We start from the raw sequence: 7,716 nt of genomic DNA, 5'->3' as shown, positions 1-7,716 counted from the left end.
TTGCCAGTGAAGAATTGTCGTGTAACAGGTGCAATAGGTGCACAATCTCATGTCATAAAGCACCAGGTGCAAGTCGAGTTTACGGTAGGAAATGAAGCAATGAAAAGCTCGTTCCTAGTAGTTAGGGGATTAGGTGTTGCTTGCATCCTGGGGATGGAATTTTTACGCCAGAGGGACGCAAAAATCGACCTCTTGTGCGGGGAAGTAAGCCTTATGAATGAGGGTACACGTGTAGTTTTGCCATTGTTGAGGACACGGGAAGTGCACGGTAAATATTGCCGGAGCTTTCAAACGAGATTCGAAGGAATACAGGTAATGAATTCATATTCTGACTTGAGTACAAGACAAGTATATTTTAAAGATTTTATTACTGAAGACAAAGAGGAAAAAAGGAAACTGATAGCCATGAAAGTTAGGGAGTCAGAACATTTGACTGAAGCACAACAAAACGAATTGACTCAGCTACTTACAGATTATGAGAATGCGTTTTCGGAAAAACCCGGTGTTATCGAGGGCTACACCTATAACATCGAAGTGGTACCTCATGATACTTTCTGTCACGCAAACTACACCATCCCGTGGTCAAAGAGGGAGGCAGTTACGAAGGAAATAAGAAAAATGCTTGATTGGGGGATAATTGAACCATCTCTATCCCCGTACAGCAGTCCGCTCGTGGCCGTAGCGAAAGCGGACGGCAGTATACGTCTCGTGCTTGATGCGCGCGATATTAACAAAATAATTGTACCTGTCAGAACGCGACCAGAAAACCTGGATGAACAGATACAGAAGTTTTATGGAGTTAAATATCTTACCTCTGTCGATATGCGTTCGTCGTATTGGCAAATCCCACTAACTGAATCATCAAGAAAGTACACTGCCTTTGTGTTTGCCGGCAGAAGTTACCAATTTAAAGTTTTACCATTTGGATTAAATGTTAGTGCAGGTGTCTTCATTGCAGCGCTCGATAAAGTATTAGGACCGGATTTGTTGGACCGAGTAACGTTGTATGTCGATGACTTATTAATAGCTACTCCCGATTGGGAAAGCCACATGGACACGCTGAGATACGTACTAAAAAGATTTTCTGAGGTAGCCGTAACAGCAAACCTCGCAAAATCCAAATTTGGCGGGGAGAGAATAAAATTTCTTGGTCATGTAATATCACCTACAGGTATTGTGCCCGATCCGAAGAAAATGGCAGCAATTGAGAACTTCCCTCCTCCTAGAACCAAGAAACAGTTAAAGGCATTTCTGGGTCTAGTGTCATTTTTCAGACGATTCATACCCGACCAGCTTTTAAATGATAATACCCTGTTAAACTTGTTGAGAAAGAATACACCCTGGATATGGAATGAACTGTGCCAGCAGTCATTTGAGCAAATACGACAAGCCCTTCTAAATGCTAATCTACTGTCACATCCTGACATGTCAAAGGAATTTTGCCTTGCTACAGACGCCTCCACTGTCGGACTAGGCGCGTGTTTATTTCAAATCGATGAGGATGGTGGAAACAAGAACGTAAGAATAATCGGTTTCGCAAGCCGAGTGTTGTCAAGTTGTGAACGATCATATACAGTCACCGAACTCGAAACACTAGCAGTAGTATGGGCCATGAAGAAGTTCAGATACTATGTGTACGGAAAAAATGTAAAAATTTTCTGTGATCATCAGGCCTTAAGTTTTTTGCTGACATGCAAGTTAATGCACGACAGGTTGACTAGGTGGGTGCTTGCTCTGCAGGAATATCAATTTCAAATAATGTATATAAAAGGTTGTGACAACGTAGTGCCTGATGCTTTGTCACGGTTGCCGCAAGGTCTGCCTGAGTTAACAACAATACTAGAACAGGCAACAGAGTACAAAATTTTAGTTATGAAAGACCCTACTTGTCGAAAAAGGTTCCTGCAGACGTGCAAGCAACTGCCTAGTTTACAGGACGAAGATACAGCTTGGGGAAAAGTCAAACAAGAACTCCTATCTTCGGGTGGAAATCAGATAGGTAGCCATTATTCTGTGCAAAATGGGGTATTATATTACCGGAAGGAGGTTAACAAGGACTTGTGGTGTATCTGTGTACCGGAAGTATGTATCAGTGATTTAATGTGGCACGTGCACCTTTCGTGGGGACACGTGGGTATTGAAAAATGTAGAGCACTTCTCGCAAGACAATGTCATTTTAAGAATATGAAAAGAATAATTCAGAATGTTGTAAGGACATGTGTAGTTTGTCAAAGGACGAAACCTACAAATCTGCCCACTGTAAGTGAATTGCATCCTGTTGTTCCTAACAAACCATTACGACTAGTTTCTGTTGACATTCTAGGGCCACTACCCACTGGCAGAGGTGGTGTGAAATATGTATTTGCTGTATATGATGCCTTTTCCAAATTTCTAAAATTGTATCCTGTAAAAGCTTCAACGGCCACACCCATCATTCAGAAATTACGAACAGATTATTTTGTTAATGTTGGCAAACCACAGATCATATTATCCGATAATGCCACCTATTTTACTGGTCTCAAATGGAAAACGTTTCTACAAGAGCAAGGTGTTAAACACATTTTTGTAGCTCGATTTCACCCGGAGAGCAGTCTTGTAGAGCGTACCTTTAAAGAGTTGAACAGGTTCATGAGAACTTACATTCCGAATCGCCACACCAAGTGGGCAGAATACGTTTCGACTTTTGAGGAACTCCACAATAGATTGCCACATTCAGCCACCGGTTATACTCCACTAGAAGTCATGTTTGGAAAGAATGAAACCGACAGCTGGCTGTCACCATTACCAACTGTACCACGACAAGTTGTACCTCACGAACAAATTATAGCTGAGACTTTAAATAACTTAACGAGGTGCGCGGAGCGCCGAAAGGAGAAGCATGACAAGAAACTAAAGAAGGTAACAGTGTATCAACCAGGTTACTTGGTGCTAATAAGGACTCATCCCAAGTCATCTCTGTTAGCGAAAAAGAATAAAAAATGGCAACCGGTGTATGCCGGGCCCTACAAAATCATAGACATACCACATGGATGTAGCTATTTGTTGGGTGATGTAGAATCGGGAGAGATTAAAGGACTCTATCCATACAAAGACTTAAAGAAGTTCGCTCAGTAGAGCAACGTTTACATTTGTGTGTAGTAGGTTAAGTTTATAGTGCATTTTTTCTGTGTGTAAATGTTCCGATTTTAGTGTAACATTAAAGACAATGAGGCACACAAGATTAGTGCGATTCAATTTTGTAGATGTTAAGGAATAATAGTATTTTTAAGCAATGGCATTTTGAAGAAAAAAAATGAACGTAGGTTTAAGAATATGTTAAAAATTTCATGTTGAAAAATGCTTTAAAAATATTTAAAAAAATCAATAACATGTAATGATGAAAGAATTTTTCATTAGTGTGTCATGAATATTTTTGAACTGTAGTAGTAACGCAATTTATGAAATTCAGTATTATAGTGTATATGTTGTTCCATGTATTTATGTCTATATCGATCTTGAAATATGCTCAAGCATAATTTACTTAACAATATGAGTGCAGGGTGTACATCACCCAAGGTACCTCATGTGTTGTGGACAAGGTACAAAGCAAATCAGTAAACGCGACTACCGCTTAGCAGTGTTAAAATATATTGCCATCTGCTAAGGCAGAGATTTGCACGAATTTGTAGTGCAAACAAAAGTCACAAATCTAACATTAATCTAGGAACTTGCACGCTAGGCCTAGATTATAAAATGTGTACAGTAATGCGAGAGGCAAGGTTTTGTAAAGTCGAGCCTGGCTCTGGAGGGCAAGTACGCAATGAGTGGGCAGACATGACATGGGGACTGACCTCAGATGAGACGGAAATACAATTGTATAGTCAAAAAATCTGAAGGCACGTACGACTCTAAGTGGAAAATAAAAAGAGATAATTAGTGCGAGAGACTGGTAAAATCCAGCACTAGCCAAAATCCAGTTCAGACTGAATGAAATACATTAGTGTTTGTGAACTAATCGAAACAGTTACTTTAAGCAGTGTGAAAAACTGTGAAGGTGAAACTGTGATACGGACAGTGAAGTGCTAGTATTGAACGTTCAACAGCGGTGAGGACGCCAAACGCCAATATTACGCACGAAAAACTGTGAATTTGCTTATAAATGTGAACTGTTAACGTGAAGTGAACCCACAGTCAATATTTTTGGGACAGACTGTAGTTTCAGTGAGCACAATAATGCGAGATTGGAATGCGATGCGTGGACTGTTGCAAAACAGCGACCGCAGAAACGGCGAATGTTTGTGCTAAACTCGTATTGGGACACTCACCAGTGCCTGCGAGTGCGGCGAAAACATAAATAATTTTATCAAGACAAAAACTGACGTGTAATGGAAACAGTATTGCATCAAAACTGCATTCACGGGAGAAGGTCCATGTCATGTATTCTGCAAGACAGTGCTAGCTTGACACTCGGAAACTGGCGAAAACTTAACAACAACTGCCGCACTAATAAATTCTTCTTTCCCACTAGCGTAACCATCTGCAGCGGGAAACAAATATTACGTTGGTTGTGTGTATGTTTCATGTACTATGTCGGAGATGCGTAGCAGGGCTGACTCCTGCCAACAAGAGCGGGGGGCGGACATCATCCCACTCCGCCACGCCCGGCCGAGACAGAAGCGCATCGCCAACGGTGCAGCCGATCAGCTGATTCTGACGTTCCGCGACGGCGAGACACACGCTGGCGTCGAGCGGGCGTTGACCTCTCCGCAGCCGCCGCGAACGCCGAGCACCGAACACACCAACCGACGCCGTCGCGAGCCAAACGTCGCGGCGTAGATCATCAACGACACCGCAATCAATTGTTTTAATGACCTCATTTTTTGCATAGTGCAACAAAATATTTGTATGCACATCCTGTACTCCAATGACATTCCAGAAACAATTAAGTGAAAGTGACCAAAGCAGTTAGTCTGTCGCTCCGCCGAGGTTTTCCCCAGGTTTCCCTACGGCCGCGCCAAATGGGGAGCGAACAGTTGACACCCCTGGGACTTCAAATATTCCGGACTAACTCGTGGTTGTATACCTTGAACTTCATCTGTATTACACTTTGTGTGCAACGCACCTCAGTAATTACAACATACGATGTGACATATATAAACTGTGAAAGAAAAATCTGCGTGTGGACACTGTGGACATGAAAGTGGAAATATTTGTGTCAAAAAACACGAACATTTTTTATGACACAAACATTTCGGGGGGCAATATAGCGTCCCTAGTGCCAAATTTTTTATCATGTAGCCGTAAAATAATAATTTCTCTGTGTAGGTTTAGATTGCAAAGAAATAATTTATGACAGAATGATCTAAAGAGACGACAAGATACGCTCTTTTGTTAATTTTTTAGTCGACTTCACTTCTTCTTTTGTCTTGAATGTGTCTAGAGGGACATCTTGCGTGTGCTGACAAATGTAAGCATATTTGTATGAGTTGAACATATAATATAACGATTTAATATTATTGTGCACTTTTAATTTGTAAGAGGTGATCCCGATTTCATGTCCGCCTTCCTTGAATTAACCTGCATTCAAGTAATTTACAGCTCAACAATCGCAGCGGCCGATGCAGCCAACGACGCCATTACGTGGCGATATTAACTTACGAAAAATTAGCGGAAGCGGAAAACTCGCCAGCTATTAACATAATATTAATTTTTCTCCACAGCCGCACGAAGTTGCAGAAATACTTAGCTTTAAGATTCTTATTTTCAGTAGCATAGCCGAGACCCAGAGCCAGGACTCTGACTACAATACAATGGTTAACGGAGGTAACAAAAATACTCTGGCGCGTGTGTGGGCCGCAATTTTAATTAATAACTAAAGATTTCTTGCTTTAAAGTGAACTGACTAGCCGAGTTTAATACATCGTTCAACTTAAATATCATTTTTATTAAGGCCCACCACGTAAGTCGGCAACAATCAAAAAATAATAATAACAATAATAATATATACATTAAATTACGACGACCGACGGACGCGAGAAACGTTACAACAGACAATCTTTCTGTTTCCTCCAATTCAACTTCTTATCAATGCACACACCCAGAAATGTTGAATATTTCGACTTAGTAACAGAGTTCTGTTCAAAGTCTATATATACACTCCTCGAAATGGAAAAAAGAACACATTGACACCGGTGTGTCAGACCCACCATACTTGCTCCGGACACTGCGAGAGGGCTGTACAAGCAATGATCACACGCACGGCACAGCGGACACACCAGGAACCGCGGTGTTGGCCGTCGAATGGCGCTAGCTGCGCAGCATTTGTGCACCGCCGCCGTAGTGTCAGCCAGTTTGCCGTGGCATACGGAGCTCCATCGCAGTCTTTAACACTGGTAGCATGCCGCGACAGCGTGGACGTGAACCGTATGTGCAGTTGACGGACTTTGAGCGAGGGCGTATAGTGGGCCTACGGAAGGCCGGGTGGACGTACCGCCGAATTGCTCAACACGTGGGGCGTGAGGTCTCCACAGTACATCGATGTTGTCGCCAGTGGTCGGCGGAAGGTGCACGTGCCCGTCGACCTGGGACCGGACCGCAGCGACGCACGGATGCACGCCAAGACCGTAGGATCTTACGCAGTGCCGTAGGGGACCGCACCGCCACTTCCCAGCAAATTAGGGACACTGTTGCTCCTGGGGTATCGGCGAGGACCATTCGCAACCGTCTCCATGAAGCTGGGCTACGGTCCCGCACACCGTTAGGCCGTCTTCCGCTCACGCCCCAACATCGTGCAGCCCGCCTCCAGTGGTGTCGCGACAGGCGTGAATGGAGGGACGAATGGAGACGTGTCGTCTTCAGCGATGAGAGTCGCTTCTGCCTTGGTGCCAATGATGGTCGTATGCGTGTTTGGCGCCGTGCAGGTGAGCGCCACAATCTGGACTGCATACGACCGAGGCACACAGGGCCAACACCCGGCATCATGGTGTGGGGAGCAATCTCCTACACTGGCCGTACTGGTGATCGTCGAGGGGACACTGAATAGTGCACGGTACATCCAAACCGTCATCGAACCCATCGTTCTACCATTCCTAGACCGGCAAGGGAACTTGCTGTTCCAACAGGACAATGCACGTCCGCATGTATCCCGTGCCACCCAACGTGCTCTAGAAGGTGTAAGTCAACTACCCTGGCCAGCAAGATCTCCGGATCTGTCCCCCATTGAGCATGTTTGGGACTGGATGAAGTGTCGTCTCACGCGGTCTGCACGTCCAGCACGAACGCTGGTCCAACTGAGGCGCCAAGTGGAAATGGCATGGCAAGCCGTTCCACAGGACTACATCCAGCATCTCTACGATCGTCTCCATGGGAGAATAGCAGCCTGCATTGCTGCGAAAGGTGGATATACACTGTACTAGTGCCGACATTGTGCATGCTCTGTTGCCTGTGTCTATGTGCCTGTGGTTCTGTCAGTGTGATCATGTGATGTATCTGACCCCAGGAATGTGTCAATAAAGTTTCCCCTTCCTGGGACAATGAATTCACGGTGTTCTTATTTCAATTTCCAGGAGTGTATTAATAGTGTCACGCAATATACTGTACAGAACTGTATATACTTGTAAAGGAATTATATAAATTTTTTTATCAATATATACACACTAGTTCAACTACCAGAGATTAATGCGTAAAGCATTTGTTGAACAAAACAAGCTTTACACTCTTCGTTTATTAGTTTTAGAA

Source organism: Schistocerca piceifrons, chromosome 1 (genome assembly GCF_021461385.2).
Source record: "Schistocerca piceifrons isolate TAMUIC-IGC-003096 chromosome 1, iqSchPice1.1, whole genome shotgun sequence".
Lineage (NCBI taxonomy): Eukaryota > Metazoa > Arthropoda > Insecta > Orthoptera > Acrididae > Schistocerca > Schistocerca piceifrons.
The sequence above is the reverse complement of the archived record's forward strand: the minus strand, read 5'-3'. Positions refer to the sequence as shown.